We start from the raw sequence: 18,623 nt of genomic DNA, 5'->3' as shown, positions 1-18,623 counted from the left end.
TTGTCAGCCGTTAGCAAGGATACGAGGTAGACGAATTCCTCGACCACCTCGAAGGTATCCCCGTCTATCGTAACACTGCTTTCCAGGCGAGCCCTGTCGCGCTCGGTGTACTTTGTCTTTGACGCATTCACCATCAGTCCAACTTTTGTTGCTTCACGTTTCAGGCGGGTGTACAGTTTTACCACTTTAGCAAATGTTCGGCCTACAATGTCCATGTCACCCGCGAAAAAAAAAATGACTGGATCTGTTGGAAATCGTACCCCGGCTGTTACACCCGTCTCACCGCATGACACCTTCTAGCGCAATGTTGAACAACAGGCACGAAAGTCCATCACCTTGTCTTAGTCCCCGGCGCGATTCGAACTAACTGGAGTGTTCGCCCGAAATCTTCACACAGTTTTGCACACCATCCACCGTTGCTTTGATCAGTCTGGTAAGCTTCCCAGGGAAGCTGTTCTCGTCCATAATTTTCCATAGCTCTACGCGGTCTATACTGTCGTATGCCGCCTTGAAATCAACGAACAGATGGTGCGTTGGGACCTGGTATTCACGGCATTTTTGAAGGATTTGCCGTACAGGAAAGATCTGGTCCGTTGTCGAGCGGCCGTCAACGAACCCGGCTTGATAACTTCCCACGAACTCGTTCACTAATGGTGACAGACGACGGAAGATGACCTGGGATATCACTTTGTAGGCGGCATTAAGGATGGTGATCGCTCGAAAGTTCTCACACTCCAGTTTGTCGCCTTTCTTGTAGATGGGGCATATAACCCCTTCCTTCCACTCCTCCGGTAGCTGTTCGGTTTCCCAGATTCTGACTATCAGTATGTGCAGGCAAGTGGCCAGCTTTTCCGGGCCCATCTTGATGAGCTCTGCTCCGACACCATCCTTACCAGCTGCTTTATTGGTCTTTAGCTGTTGAATGGCATCCTTAACTTCCCTCAAGGTGGGGGCTGGTTGGCTTCCATCGTCCGCTGAACTGACGTAGTCATCTCCTCCGCTGCCTTGACTTTCACTGCCTGTACTCTCAGCGCCATTCAGATGTTCCTCGTAGTGCTGCTTCCACCTTTCGATCACCACACGTTCGTCCGTCAAGATGCTCCCATCCTTATCCCGGCACATTTCGGCTCGCGGCACGAAGAACTTGCGTGTATCTTGAGAACGGCACAGCTGTTCCATCTCCTCGCACTCCGCTTCTTCCAGGCGGCGTTTCTTCTCCTGAAAAAGGCGGGTCTGTTGTCTCCGCTTCCGTCTATAACGTTCCACGTTCTGCCGGGTACCTTGCTGCAGCGCGACCGCCCGCGCTGCGTCCTTCTCCTCCAGAATCTGTCTGCACTCTTCGTCGAACCAATCGTTCCGTCGACTTCGACCCATATACCCGACGTTGTTCTCCGCTGCGTCGTTAATGGCTGCTTTAACTGTACTCCAGCAGTCCTCAAGAGGGGCCCCATCGAGCTCACCCTCTTCCGGCAACGCTGCCTCGAGATGCTGCGCGTATGCAGTGGCGACATCAGGTTGCTTCAGTCGCTCTAGGTCGTACCGCGGCGGTCGTCGGTACCGAACATTGTTGATGACGGATAGTTTTGGGCGCAGTTTAACCATCACCAGATAGTGGTCCGAGTCGATGTTAGCGCCACGATATGTCCTGACGTCGATAATGTCGGAGAAGTGCCGTCCATCAATCAGAACGTGGTCGATTTGTGATTCAGTCTGCAGTGGTGATCTCCAGGTGTACCGATACGGGAGGCTGTGTTGGAAGTAGGTGCTACGAATGGCCATATTCTTGGAGGCGGCGAAATCAATTAGTCGTAGGTCGTTTTCGTTCGTCAGCCGGTGAGCGCTGAACTTTCCAATAGTCGGTCTAAACTCCTCCTCTTGGCCAACCTGAGCGTTCAAATCTCCTATGATGATTTTGACGTCGTGGCTTGGGCAGCTATCGTACTCACGTTCCAGCTGCGCGTAGAATGCGTCCTTATCATCATCAGTGCTTCCGGAGTGTGGGCTATGGACGTTGATTATGCTGAAGTTGAAGAACCGGCCTTTGATCCTCAACCTGCACATTCTTTCATTGATCGGCCACCACCCGATCACGCGCCTTTGCATATCGCCCATCACTATGAAAGCTGTTCCCAACTCGTGTGTGTTGCCGCAGCTCTGGTAGATGGTATGATTACCTCTAAACGTTCGCACCATTGATCCCTTCCAACAAACCTCCTGCAGCGCTACGATGCCGAATCCACGGTCCTTGAGCACATCGGCGAGTATGCGTGTGCTCCCGATGAAGTTGAGAGATTTGCAGTTCCACGAACCGAGTTTCCAATCGCTAGTCCCTTTTCGTCGCAGTGGTCTTCGCCGTTGGTTCCGGTCCGTACTCTCTTGTTGATTGTTCGTTGCTTATGATTTTTAAAGGCTGGCTTGCAGGGCCTGACACCAAACCCCTAAATTTCCGGAGGACCATTCCTCCTTATTTCCGGTGGACCATGGTGCACAGTTTCACTTCCTAGAGTCCTCGCTGGCACTCGGACGATCATCAGCCGCCCCTAACATGGAGAACAGACGCTGTTGTGAGCCGATCCTGACATGGAGAACAGACGCTCAATAAGATTTGCACCTCCGAAGAGGAGCAAACCCCCCTTCCCTGTCAGCATACGACCATAGTTCCCACCGGGGTTGGTTACCCGATCTTCCCTAAGGTTGCTCGTATCCCGGCCAGCACCGCGGGGAGGTAGGGATGGGAGTTGCTGTGTAAGAGGCTAAGGACCGCGAGATGGGGTCTATTTTATTCCTTCAGGTACGCGAAGTACCAATGGTACGCTTTACCCATCATTTGCCGTGTTCGGGTCAATATGGCCCGAATCGCACTTTTGAATTGTAATAACTTTTTAACGCAACTATGTGAAGGTCTGAAACTTCTGGACTTTTCCTAATTCGTGGAAAACTATTTATGTTCCTGAACGTAGACCTACTTTGTACGACGTTCCTGAAGGGCTCACTGAACTCACACTTACGGTGTTCTTACGGGTAATCTTCTTCTTCTTCTTCAATGGCTCTACATTCCAACTGGAACATGGCCTGAGTATAGTTGTTATTTTTACGTTATTCGAGTAATATTGACCCGGATTTGACTTATTAATATCTCAGGCATGTCTCAGTCAAATTCACATGTTTATATGCCCAAAATAATCGTCAGCTCATAAATTTTCAGATTGTTGATCGACAACACCTACATCCTGTGTTCGTCCTTTGAAGGATCGTCAGTTGGTCACTTTCATATGGACTTTCACGAATGTCGCACATGAACGATTTGATTGCTGTTTTATCTCTGAAACGTAACCAATACTATTTCAGAGATGACGAATCATGAATGCACACTATATTTCTATAGATATTTTAGGTTCTCCAAACCATTCTGGATTGCATAGCCTTGGTCTACCAAGTCAAATGGGCTCAATACAAAGTCAATAGCAACCCATGGTGTCCATATAGGCCTTTAGAGGCTTTACGATCTTGCCCAAACCAGATGTTCTAAGTTCTCCAAATCATTCTGGAGATCGAATCAATTGGTCTACCAAGTCAACTGGGCTCAATACAAAATCAATAGCAGCCCATGGGGTCCCATACAGGCCCTTAGAGGTCATTCGCATGATTTACGATTTAGATATGATCAAATCGTATGTTTGAAGCTCTTAAAATCATTCCGAGTATGACCAAAATAACTGGGCTTGATACAAAACCAATAGCAACCCATGGTTTATACATGCCCTTGCTCTTTAGAGGCCATGTGCATGATTCACAATCCAGATATGTCCGATAAATCTCTGTCCAAACCATATGTTCCAAGTTCTCCAAATCATTCTGAAGTTCAAACCAATTGCTATACCAAGTCAACTGCGCTCAATACAAAGTCTGTTGCAATCCATACATGCCTTTAGAGCCATGGGCATGATTTAACATTTGGATATGTCTTAATCGGATTTCTAAGTTCTCTAAACCATTCTGGAGTTCAGACAAATTGGTCTGCCAAGGTAACTGGCCTCGATACAAAGTCAATAGCAACTCCATGAATTTGTCCCATACAAGCCCTTAGAGGACTTGTGCATGATTTACGATTTAGATATATCCAAACCAGATATCTTAAGTTCTCCAAATAATTCTGGATTTGACAAATTGATCTACCAAGTCAACTGAGGTCGATACAAAATCAATTGCAAGCCATATTCTCCACCCAGGCCATGATTTACTATTTAGATATGTCATATGTCCAATCCGGATAATATAAGTTCTACAAATCATCAAGGAGCTCAGACCAATCGATCTACTAAGCCAACTAGGCTCGGTACAAAATAAAAAGCAACCCATGGTGTCCATATAGGCCAATGGAAGCCATGCGCATGATTTACGATTTTTATGTCCATTAATCGAAATTCTCCAAATAGATTTATCAAGTCAACTGGGCTCGGTTTAAAACCAGCCATGATGTCCCCATAGGCCATATGCATAATTTACATTTTTGGATATCGGATCGAAATCGGAAATCGGATATTCTAAGTTTGTCAATTGGGTTCAGTACAAAATCAAAACATATGTTCATATAGGCCTTTAGCAGCCATGCGATTTACGATTCACGATTCACGAAATCATTCCGCAGTTCAGCCCAATTTATTAAGCTGGTAAACTACGCTCGGTACAAAATCTACAGCGACTCCTTCTTATCAATCAGGTCCCTTATTATTATCTGAATGGTTTATAGTTTAGAAATTACCGAATACGACGTTATAAGAGCAAGATTACCGGTGGTGAGTTTAAGCCGTTGGGCAACGCAGTATCATTACATGACACTTTACCAGTCGCTACTAAATGCGCTGCTATAACAGTAGCGCGACTGACAGATGACCAAATTTGGTAGCGCGATAAGAGCGCTGCTATTTGATGAACTGTCAACTGTCAAACGCCACCGGTACGGAATACAGCAACCAAATTGAGAGCCGAAAATAGTGACTGATACGGAAACGAGTGACGAAACTAAAATTAAAGCGCAGCGCGGGTGTTTAAAATGCTCGCGACCGATGATAATGCTCTAAGTTCTCTAAATCTTTGCAGTTAAGATCAATTAGTCTACCATGCCAATAACGCTAGGTACAGAACCGATAGCAAGTTATCACCGTGGACCCCCGATAATTTGAACGGTACCTCATTCAAATTAACGGGGTTCATTTTTAATTTTAACTTCTGCTTATTCTATTGCTTGAGCTTGAGCTTGATTGACTGCTCGTAATTGCTACTCCATTATGACCATATCAGCTGTTCTTGCACAGAGAACCAACTGATGTTTGCTTGGGACTAGCACTCATCTTCAATGTACAAGTACTGGTGATCTCATTTGCTAGGTCATACTGGCGCCTGCCACGTCAGAATGCAAGTCAATGTAGAGAAGGGGGAGGAAATTATGATGTAATCACTCGCCCACTGCAAGCCGAATATACCTCTGCACTTGCCACGGGGTCATACGGAATGTATTGGAATTTCTGGGTTAGGTTTGAGAGGCAGAGGTTCGTCTTGGTTAACGAGCTACCAATGTTATAGGTGGTTATAGATAGAAAAAAGCAACTGATGGAATTTCTAATTAGATGTAGGAAACGAGCTTTTTAGTTCAATTCCAATTTTAGCAGCTAGTGCTAGAATAGTCAAGTTGAAGGTATAGGTACAGTGATCGTTCGCTAATTGGGGCACGACCTCACCCCAACTAGCGAATGCCGTTCGCTAATTGGGGCGTTTTGACAAGCGTAAATGTTGTTTACTTTTTGCGTTGAACAAAGGAAAATTTTACGCGCCAGAAAATATCGATCCCGCCGAACACGGAAACAAAACGTCAACGCGTTTTTGACATCACATTCTGACGTTTGACTGCTTTTTAATTGGGTTTCGCCCCAATTAGCGAACCCCCAACTAAAAAGCGCCCCAACTAGAAAAACCCCAATTAGCGAACGTTCACTGTATAGAAATGGAAACGGCGTGGAAGTCCATTTCCAGTTCTAGCGATTACTAGAACATGACAAATATAGAGAAAGATACAAAGTAGGAGAATGGAACGGACCTGGGATTGAACCCACGACCTCCTGCGTATGAGGCAGAAGCAGTAGCCATATGACTACCAAGCCCGTTTTGAACTTCTGCTTATTCTATTTGCATCAGAAAAACTGGCCGAATTTGCAAAAAGAAGCAAAAAGAGAAAACCTTACCTTCACTTCTTTCTTCCCCCTTTTTGTATCTACCTTATTCCTTCTTCTTTCTTCTTTCTTCCTTCTTGCTTCTTCCTTCTTCTTTTTCCTTCTTCCTTCTTCCTTCTTATTTCTTCCTTCTTCCTTCTTTCTTCTTCCTTATTCCTTCTTCCTTCTTCATTCTTCCTTCTTCCTTCTTCCTTCTTCATTCTTCCTTCTTCTTTCTTCTTTCTTCCTTCTTCTTTCTTCCTTCTTCTTTCTTCCTTCTTTCTTCTTTCTTCTTCCTTCTTTCTTCTTCCTTCTTCTTTTTTCCTTCTTCCTTCTTTCTTCTTCCTTCTTCCTTCTTCCTTCTTCATTCTTTCTTCTTCCTTCTTCCTTCTTCCTCCTTCCTCCTTCCTTCTTACTTCTTCCTTCTTCCTTCTTCCTTCTTCCTTCTTCCTTCTTCCTTCTTCCTTCTTCCTTCTTCCTTCTTCCTTCTTCCTTCTTCTTTCTTCCTTCTTCCATTTTCCTTCTTCCTTCTTCCTTCTTCCTTTTTGTTTCTTCTTCTTTCTTCCATTTTCTTTTTCTTTCTTCCTTCTTCCTTCTTCTTTCTTCCTTAATCCTTCTTCCTTCTGACTTTTTCCTTCTTACTTCTTCCATCTTTTTTCTTCCTTCTTCCTTCTTCTTCTTCTTCTTTTTCCCTTCTTCTTTCTTCTTTCTTCCTTCTTCTTTCTTCCTTCTTCCTTCTTCGTTCTTCCTTCTTACTTCTTCCTCCTTTTTCCTTTTTTCGTCTTCCTTTTTTCCATCTCCCTCCTTTTTCCTTTTTACTTCTTCCGTTCTACTTCTTCATTTCGCACTACTCGCTTTTCACTCCCCAGTTCTCATTCGGCCTAATGACCATTCAGCCTAATTACCTTCAGCCTAATGACCTTCGGCCTAATGACCTTGGGCCTAACGGCCTTCGGCCCAATGACCCAGCATCGAACAAAAATTTAGATACGATAATTTGAGAGCTAACAATATAGAACATAGATTGTAAATCATAAGCATAGCCGATAGTAGCTTAAATATAATGGACTGCAATTCGTTTTTATACCGAGTTGACTTTGTAAACCAATTCATCCGAACTCTTGAGTGATTTGATATATTTAGAACATTCGATTTTAACATATCTACACCATGAGTTGCTATTTGTTTTTTTTTTACCGAGCACAATCGATAGGGTAGACCAAATGGTCTAAATTTTAGAATGATTTGAAAGACTTAGAATATCCTATATAATAAGTGAGACAGCCCAGTGCTTTTCCTACTAACCCACAAAAGACCTCCGTCGACCTCCGCAGTTTACAGAGTACTGATTGTGCTCAAATTCCTAACAATAGGCGAATAAAATATCACAAGTCAGTGAAAAATTTGCTTGGTGCGATTTGGCCGAGCCCCGACCAAATGAAAGACAAATACTCGGTGGACATAATTGAATTGGTACCGCGGCTGAGAACATCGTGGTAGCCGTTTGTTGAATCGGTAAACCAATTGATTCAAACTTCAGGACAATTTGGAGATCTTTTAATACTTCATACTCCTGGATTTGAGATGCAAATGAAGGACAAATACTTAGAGGACATAATTGGATTGTTCCGGCGGCTTGGGACATCATGGAAGTCGTGGTTGATTCGGTAGAATGTTTGATTCAAACTTCAGGATTACTTGGAGATCTTACAACGTCTCATGAGTCTGGATTTGAAACGCAAATGAAAGACAAATATGTACACGGTTGACTAAACTGAGTTGGTGGCTGAGGACATCATGAAAGCCGTCATTGATGCGGTAGACAATTTTATTCAAACTCCAGGACAATTTGGAGATCTTATAACATATCATATACCGGAACTTGAGACGCAAATGAAAGACTAAAACTCGAAAGACATAAATGAGTTGGTACCGCGGCTGAGGACATCATGGAAGCCGTGGCTGATGCGGTAGACAATTTTATTCAAACTCCAGCACTTCTAACATATCATATACCGGAACTTGCGACGCAAATGAAAGACTAATACTCGGAGGACATAAATGAGTTGGTACCGCGGCTGAGAATATCATAAAAGTCGTGGTTGATTCGGTAGACCATTTGATTCAAACTCCACGATTATTTGGAGATCTTACAACATCTCATATGCCTGGATTAGATACGATGAAATGAAATACAAATACTCTGAAGACATAATTGGGTTGATACCGCGGCTGAGGACGTCATGGAAGCTGTGGTTGATGCGGTAGATAATTGTATTCAAACTCTAGGACAATTTGGAGATCCTACGACATTTCATATGCCGGGAATATGAAAGACAAATACTAGGAGGACATAATAGAATTGGTACCATGGATGAGAACATCATAGTTATTTATCAAACATATTTCTCTGAAGTAAACTTTCAATTTAACATCTTGACAGAAGACAACATGCTTTTGATACTTTCTGTTGCTTCATACACCCTATAGTATAAAGTGGTTCCACCAGGTATCGAATTATCGCCGTAGTCATAATAAGAATGCTTAAAATTGGTTCCCATATGTGTGTACCAAGTAAATTTACACTAAATGTATGTATTTCATATGTTGTTTCGATATTTCCATCATCAGTAGATGATTAGATATCATTTTCGGTCATGAAATGTAAAGATATCGCAAAAATTGCATTTTTCAAAACCCGTGGCACTCCCACAGCTTCTGCCGAAAATTAAGCTTGCCTACACACCATGCTATGTAATGTCCAGAACCTAGAAGAGCTAAGAGATTGGTGAAAACACTGAGAAAATCGGTTAAAAAATCACTGAATTATAACCATTTCAAAATTAAGTAACAACGATTTTCTGTACGAATGAATCCTAGTGTTAAGGATTACCCTTGGAATCCCCGACGGCTTTGATTCTTCTAGGAATTCCCGAAGACTTCGAAATATTACTCCCTCGGAATCTCCGAAGGATTCCCTAAGGGGATTCCCCTCAGAATCCCCAGGAGGATTCTCCTCGGAATCCTCGAAGAATTCCGCTCGAAATCCTCGAAGAATTCCGTTCGAAATCTTCGGAGAATTCCTCTCGGAATTTTCGGAGGATTCGTTCGGAATCTCCGGAGGATTCCTCTCGGAATTTCGTACAGATTCTTTTCGGAATCCATGGTGCATTTGAATAAATATTTTAGAATGATTCTCTCCGAAATCGCAGAAGAATTTCCTTCGGAATTACAGAAGGCTTCTCTCGAAATTAAAGAAAGTTTTTCACAGGAATCTACAAAGATTTTTTTTTTTGATATGCACAGCGTTTAAATAAATATCTCGGAAAAATTCTCTTAGGAATCGAAGTAGGATTCAAATTAGAATCTCATAATTCCCTTTGGAGTCGCAGAATATTTTCTTCCAGAATCACGGAAATGTTCCGTTCGGAATCGCAGAAGAATTCTTTTCAGAAGTAGGACTCAAATTGGAATCATCAAAGTGTTTCCTTTGGATTCGTAGAATATTTTCTTCCAGAATCACGGAAATGTTCCTTTCGGAATCGCAGAAATATTCCGTTTTGATTTCCAGAATTACATTCGGGATTACCAAATAATTTGCATTGGAATCGTACGATTCCCGTTAGAATCACAGAAGAATTCATTTCAAAATCGCTTCGTTTCGGACTGCAGAAAGATCCCATTTGGAAATGCAGAAGAATTTTGTTCGTAGACGCAGAAGGTTACCCTTCATAATCGTAGAACGATTTCGGAATCTACTGAGTGTACCGATCGAGATTTCAATAAATAGCTCGGAAGACTTCAACCGTCTAAGACGAGTTTAGTACTCTCCATTTAATTCCACTACGTTTTGTTTTCTTTGCAGATACGCATTTCGACCTAAACTGTGAGGTCGTCTTCAGTGTCTTGTACTTGACTTGACTCGAAATACGTATCTGCAAAGATAACAAACTCGTCTTAGATTGTTGAATACATTCCACTAAAAAGAGCTTAAAATATTTTTTCTGAATACTTGATTTTTGGAATGGTAGAAGGATTCTATCCGGAATTACAAAGGATTTCCTGGAAAAATTTTCCTTCGGAATCACAGAAAGATTCAAATTGAAATCGCAGAAATATTTCATTTCAACTCGCAGAAGAATTCTCTTCGGAGTCACAGGATTCGTATTTAAATCGCAGGTTTCCTTTTGGAACCGCGGAAGGAATTCGGCGTCGTAGGATTCCATTCGGAATTGTAGGACTCTTTTCGCAATCACAGGATTTTGTTCGTCTTCTTCTTCTTCTTCTTCTTATTGGCATAACATCCCCACACTGGGACTGAGCCGCCTCGCAGCTTAGTGTTCATTAAGCACTTCCACAGTTATTAACTGCGAGGTTTCTAAGCCAGGTTACCATTTTAGCATTCGTATATCATGAGGGCCCTCCTTAGCCGTGCGGTAAGACGCGCGGCTACAAAGCAAGACCATGCTGAGGGTGGCTGGGTTCGATTCCCGGTGCCAGTCTAGGCAATTTTCGGATTGGAAATTGTCTCGACTTCCCTGGGCATAAAAGTATCATCGTGTTAGCCTCATGATATACGCATGCAAAAATGGTAACTTGGCTAAGAAACCTCGTAGTTAATAACTGTGGAAGTGCTTAATGAACACTAAGCAGCGAGGCGGCTCTATCCTAGTGTGGGATGTAATGCCAATAAAAAGAAGAAGATATCATGAGGCTAACACGATGATACTTTTATGCCCAGGGAAGTCGAGACAGTTTCCAAATCAAAAATTGCCTAGACCGGCACCGGAACCGAACCCAGACACCCTCAGCATGGTCTTGCTTTGTAGCCGCGCGTCTTACCGCACGGCTAAGGAGGATTTTGTTCATGATCCTTCTATAAATATTTCCGAATATTTCTAACGGATTCTATTTTTCTAGGATAAATGTCATCGACATTCGAAAATAGACCTCATTTCCAATACAAATAACATATAGAACTTACGTGACATCCATTACACAACCTAGTGGAATCTGGAAGATTATGAATACCACAAATTGGAACGTTAACGTTAAGCCAATCAATTTCAATTTCGTTGGGAATGTTTACCGTCGGACCGCATTTGCCGGATTATTTTCAGGAGTGGTTCCGCAGTGGTTCCTTCCGAACGAAACTCCATTCCCTTATAAAATTGTATGTTGCTTCACCGTAACGACCGTTTCGAAGGTTCCAGACACAAGTTCTTGTAGAATCTGTAATCAAACATTAAGTACGAAACGGAATGAGGAATAAAAAGAACACTCTAACATTAATTAAAACCACCGAAAAAGAACATTACTGAAGTTTACTTCCATATGAGACTCACTCGTCCTGTCGTCCTTATCGCGATTCCCTTGAACATCATACTTCAGAGCCCTGGTCGTGAGGGAACTAACCTAACCTTGGGTTTTGCAGCATTAGGGCTAGCATTAGATGGCAACGTCGAGAACATAATCTTCCGGAAGCAGCCAGGTGCAGCTGCTATAGAAGCAAAAACAGTCCTCAAATTTTGTTTGGCCATCAAGAGGGGCAAATAAGTGGCCGCGGCCATCGAAGGGAATAGATTTTCCAAATAAAAGTTCCACTTTTCACCAATATCGCAAATTGCACAAATAAATTACACTATATTTTCACAAATAATTCACAATTAGGTGCTTAAATTAGTTTTTTTTTCACACAAGCTAGAAATCTAGAAATAAACATGGCGCATCGCCAGAATTTGCTGATCGATGTCAGTCTGGACAGTGTTGCGAGATTTAATGTTACATTTTCAATGTATGCGATATTACATCAAATTTGTGTAATATAACACCAAACATATAAAATCGATAGGTTGCATTCATTTCAATGTAATTTTGATTGATATTAGAAGGTAATTTTGCACAAGTGATATGTAATGCGGAACGATGATACAGGTTCTGTGTATTTTGAGGAGGGATGTAATATTCCATTGAATCAACGTTATATTGCATATTATTTTTTTGATTACATCGGGTATTTTCGTAAATCGTTATGATTACGTCGATGCACATTACAATTATTTTTGCTGTGTGGATTAAATTGGGTATCGATTAGATTGGATCGTGATTAGATACGATTGGGATTAGATTGGATTTAAGTCAGATTAGAATTGAATTAGATACCATTGGGATATGATCGGATTCGGATTAGATTGGATTAAATTCTGATTTGATTTGGATTTAATTTGGACTGGAGTTGGATTGAATTTGAATTGAATTGGATTCCGATTAGAATGGATTTTGATCAGATACGCATGGGATAAGATTGTATTTGAATTTATTTGGAATTAGATTAGATTGGATTTGGATTAGATACAATTGGGTTTAGTTTGGATTCGGATTAGATTGGATTTGCATTAGATTGGATTTGAATTAGATAAGATCATGATTAGTTTCGATTTTAATAACATTGAATTTGGATTAGATAAGATTGGAATTATATTGAATTTGAATTAGATTGGATTTGGAATGGCTTTGGATTAAGATTCGATTTGGATTAGATTGCAATTGGAATATATAAGATTTGGATTTGGATGATATTTGATTTGGATTATATTGGATTTGAATTAGAGGTTCGATTTAATTAGTTAGAATTTGGATTAGCTTGGATTTAGTTTTGATTGGATTATGAACCAAGTGATTTTGGAAATAATTGGATGGGCATTACATTGGATTTGAATTAGTTTTGATTCGGATTTGATTCGATTTGAATTAGATTGGATTTGATATGAGTTTGGATTGGATTTTAAATGAATCACAATTAGATTTGGACAACATTTGCAATGGAAGAGAATATGGATTTAATTTGAATGATATTTGGGAACTAGATTAGATTTGGATTGCATTTCGATCGGATGTAGTTTCCATATGGAATGAATATGGACTTGATTTGGATTGGATTTGAATTAGTTTTGGATTGGATTTGGACTGAATTTAGGTATGTATTAGATTTGGATCGGATTTGAAATTGAACTTGGATTACAGTGGATTTGGATAACATTTGATTCGGATTGGATGTTTATTAGATTGAATTTAAATCAGACGGGATTTGGATTGGATTCTGATTGGATGTGAAGTGGATACTGATTGGATTTGGACTGGGTTTGATTAAATTAGATTTGGATTGGATTGGATTTGAAAAGAGTTTGGATCGGTTTTGAATTGAATTTGAACTGGATTATCATTTGTATGGAATTGGATTTGGATTGGACCACCTGTCATAAGACGGGTTTAAACAATCCCATTGAATTCCACCACTTAATTGTATCTTGACAGATACGTATTTCGACCTCAACAGTAAGGCCGTCTTCAGTGTCTCGTACTTGACTTGATTTGGATTGGATTTAGATTTGAAATTGAAGTTGGAATGGATTCGGATTGGATTTGGTTACATTGAAGTTGAATAAGATTGGATTTGGATTGGATATGAATTGGATTTGATTAGAGTGGATGTGGATTAGATTAGCTTTTAATTAGATTTGATTTCGATTAGGTTGAATTGTTCTGAAAATAGAAGGCTCATATTGCATTTCTGTTTAAATGAGTATCATCTATTAGGTTAGTACGACAAGAGTAGAGGCGACGGATATTGTAGTAGATATAATCCTAGATAGAATGATAAGCAAAAAAAGGGCAAACAAATTTAGCAGTGTATCATCCTATCTAGGATTATATCTACTACAATATCCGTCGCCTCTACTCTTGTCCAAATCCAATCAGTATCCACTTCACATCCAATCAGAATCCAATCCAAATCCCGTCTGATTTAAATTCAATCTAATAAACATCCAATCCGAATCAAATGTTATCCAAATCCACTGTAATCCAAGTTCAATTTCAAATCCGATCCAAATCTAATACATACCTAAATTCAGTCCAAATCCAATCCAAAACTAATTCAAATCCAATCCAAATCAAGTCCATATTCATTCCATATGGAAACTACATCCGATCGAAATGCAATCCAAATCTAATCTAGTTCGAAATAATCTAACCCAAATATCATTCAAATCAAATCCATATTCTCTTCCATTGCAAATGTTGTCCAAATCTACTTGTGATTCATTTGAAATCCAATCCAAACTCATATCAAATCCAATCTAATACAAATCGAATCAAATCCGAATCCAAACTAATTCAAATCCAATGTAATGCCCATCCAATTATTTCCAAAATCACTTGGTTCATAATCCAATCAAAACTAAATCCAAGCTAATCCAAATTCTAACTAATTAAATCGAACCTCTAATTCAAATCCAATATAATCCAAATCAAATATCATCCAAATCCAAATCTTATATATTCCAATTGCAATCTAATCCAAATCGAATCTTAATCCAAATCCATTCCAAATCCAATCTAATTCAAATCCAATATAATTACAATCTTATCTAATCCAAATCCAATCTTATTAAAATCGAACCTAATCATGATCTTATCTAATTCAAATCCAATCTAATCCAAATCCCATCTAAACCCAATCGTATCTAATCCAAATCCAATGTAATCCAATTCCAAATTAATTCAAATCCAATCGAATCCCATTCGTATCTAATCAAAATCTAATCTAATCGGAATCCAATTTAATTCAAATTCAATCCCTTCCTACTCCAGTCCAAATTAAATCCAAATCCAATCAGAATTCAATCCAAATCCAATCTAATCCGAATCCGATCATATCCCAATGGTATCTAATTCAATTCTAATCTGACTTAAATCCAATCTAATCCCAATCGTATCTAATCACGATCCAATCTAATCGATACCCAATTTAATCCAAATCCAATCTAATTCAAATCCAGTCCAAATCAAATCCACATCTAATCAGAATCCAATCCAAATCCAATCTAATCCGAAACCAATCTAATTCCAATCATATCTAATCCAAATCTAATCTAATCCAATTCCAATCTAATCCAATCCCGATTCAATTCAAATTCAATCTAATCCCAACCGTATTTAATCACAATCCAATCTGATCGAAATTCAATTGAATCCAAAGCCAATCTCCAAAACCAGTCCAAATCAAATTCACTTCCAAACAAAATCCAATCCAATTCGAATCCAATCTAATCTGGATCCAATCGAATCCCAATCGTATCAAATCCAAATATTATCTAACCCAAATCCGAATCTAATCTAACTCCAATTTAATACAAACTCAATCTAATCCCAATCGTATCTAATCACAATCCAATCTAATCCAAATCCAGTTTAATCCAAATCAAATCCAATCAGAATCCAATTCGAATCCAATCTAATCCGAATTCAATTTAATCCCAATCGTATTAAATCCAAACTAATCCCAATCGTATCTACTCAAAATGTAATCTAATGCATCCAATCTAATCCAATTCCAAATTAATTTAAATCCAATCTTATGGCACCCGTATCTTAAAAAATCTAATTCAATCCAAAACCAGTCCAAATCAAATCCACATCCAATCAGAATCCAATTCAAATATAATCCAAATCCAATAAAAGTCAAATCCAAATCTAATCCATATTTAATCTAATCCAAATCAAATCTCATCCAAATCCAATCTAATTCAAATCTAGTTCAAATCAAACCCAATAAGAATGCAATGCCAAACCCCATCTAATCCAAATCCAATTCAAATCTAATGCAAATCAAATCTAATAGACATTCAATCAAATTTTAATCCAATGTTGTCTCAACCAAATCTTATCCAAATTCATTTTAATCAAATTTCTATCCAAATCTAAATCCCATACTAATCTAACACAAATCCAATCTAAACTCAATCCGAAAACAATCCAAATTCGTTCTAACTCAAATTCCAATACAAATCCAAACCAAACAATTCGGAAGCAATTCAATTCAATCAAAATCCATTCCCAATCAAATCCAAATACAATTAAAATCTTAATGAATTCTCCTGCTACCTTTTGTTTGGGAGTTCTTTTTATCTTCTTCATTCTTTATTTCTAAGACTTTCTCCAAATGTTCCTTTTTTCACCTGATCACCCAACGCTCTTGGATTCATGTGAAGCATAAACTCTAAGGAGCTTATTTACCCTCTTTGCTCCAAGAGTCCCCATGTTCCTCTATGATTTCCATTCATCGAATAGGAATCCAAATGTTCCTATTTCCACTTCTTCACAGGAGTCCTCATGCTCCACATCAATTCATCGAATAGGAATCCAAATGTTCCTATTTCCACTTATTTCCAGGAGTCCTCATGCTCCTCATCAATTCATCGAATAGGAATCCAAATGTTCCTATTTCCACTTATTTCCAGGAGTCCTCATGCTCCTCATCAATTCATAGGCGAGTAGAGGCGAGTAGAGGCGACGGATATTGTAGTAGATATAATCCTAGATAGAATGATAAGCAAAAAAAAGGCGAACAAATTTAGCAGTGTATCATCATTTGTCATCCATCATCAATCGACGCGGATGGAAATGATAGTTGATCGGGTGCTTAGAAGCGAGCGTATAGAAAGTTCGGCTCGGTTCGGAAAAAAGATCAACGCATCTGTTGAGCGGTGCTGCATACGCGCAAGGCGACAGACAGACTCGTATACCGACGTGTGCTTGAGGGAGACAAATGATGAAAGAGTTTTGTTTCAGCTATGTAGAACTTGGTCTGGCTCTGGTTCAGGCAGTCTGTTGGTAATTGTTGTAGCGATAGCACGCTTTGCATTTTTTAGCCGGTTGGTAATTTAGATTACCAGCCGAATGGCGGATAAGCGTCACGACAAATTGAACTCAACTGAGTTGTTCAATTCACTTGCCCTGTCAAAACGTAGCATAAGTGGCATAATGAAGAGTATAAGACGTATTTTCGAATAGTTTTTTGCCATAACATATAAGGTTATTTTTTTACGTGTAATAGAACGTACACACGGTCAAGCAGTTTGACCAACATTGACTCCACCTCTTGTTTATTTAAACATCCATCAAGTTTTACCAACAGCGGCCCGAACAATCAATTTATTCGACCAACAATATCACACACGAACGACCGAAGCGCCAACTTGAACACCATCCCGAATAGAAAATACAATAGAATTACATTAAAATATCATAAACATACAATACATTTTATTTATTAACAATCAATGCTATTGTTCTTCTATTGTACCAATTAATTTTCCTTATTGTTGTTCCAATAAACGTACAATAAAATCTATTGACATAAAACTGTTGACAATAGAATTACAATAAATTCTATTGTAATTGCAAAACATTGTTAGTGAAAACAACAACCCTTATTTTCTATTGTAAAACTTCCATTTACAATAGGATTTATGGTGGAAAACAATATTCTTAATTGTTATTCTATTGTGAGCAACAATAGAGTTTATTGTAATTACAATTGATATAATGAGTAATACAATTGATATAATAAGTAATAAGTAATAAATGAGTAAACGAAACCCGCAAAATGGAGAACAATTAGCTGTGAAGTTCATATGATTCATAAGAATTAAGTAATATTGTTACAATTCATGTAATCACCTTTTATATTTCGACTATACTGCCCCTATTCGCATAAGCGTTCCATGTCAGTTTTCTTCAACTTGAGAAATATGTCGTTGAATTTTTCAAACTCGTTTTACATAGATAAATTCAAAAAATTCTAATAAATCGATAGAACCAGCAATCTTTCTGAAAATTTGGCATAATATTCTTCATCGTTATACATTGTTATGAAACTATTAAATGGACTATAATTACATTGATGTTTTGTGCGAAAGTGTATCAAAATGTGGAGTGTGACTGTTATGCGAATAAATAGCAAGATGGGACAACACAAGTGGGGTTTGATTTTCAAATCTCTAGAACAAAGTCTATTGTTTTATCAGTTTTTTTTTTATCAGAAAGAAAATCAAAATCGTCAAAAATCGACATGGGACTCTTATGCGAATCGCGGCAGTATATAACTTATTGCCTCAATTAATACCATACGTAAATATAAGTTCACGTTGCCACATACGATTGAAATACAGTAAACCATTTTATTATAATTTCATATATTTCAAAACCGGTACTACTTTGTCAGAAAACATTACCAAACCGAATTAGAACCGTAACGGAAATAGTCATGATATAAATCAGCACTGTTTAATAATTATGTATCATTCATAGGACACATAGATTCAACGCAATGCCACGCATGCATCGCAATATTATATCATCTTATGATAAAACTATGATATTCGTTCTAGTGGGTTATAAAAGTGTGCGTCATAAAAAAATATGCAGAGTTGTACCACCCGAGTGGCAACCATGTTGAACTTGGCCAAAACAAAAACGAGAATGATTTATTTTCTCAATTTATATGTCCGTTTCTTTCTTATTTTGTACTGAGAAATTAAATTTTTTTAAATGGTAATTATTATAGATAGTGGA

The sequence above is a fragment of the Armigeres subalbatus genome, chromosome 3 (assembly GCF_024139115.2).
Source record: "Armigeres subalbatus isolate Guangzhou_Male chromosome 3, GZ_Asu_2, whole genome shotgun sequence".
Taxonomy (NCBI): Eukaryota; Metazoa; Arthropoda; class Insecta; order Diptera; family Culicidae; genus Armigeres; species Armigeres subalbatus.
This window is presented reverse-complemented; position numbering follows the sequence as displayed.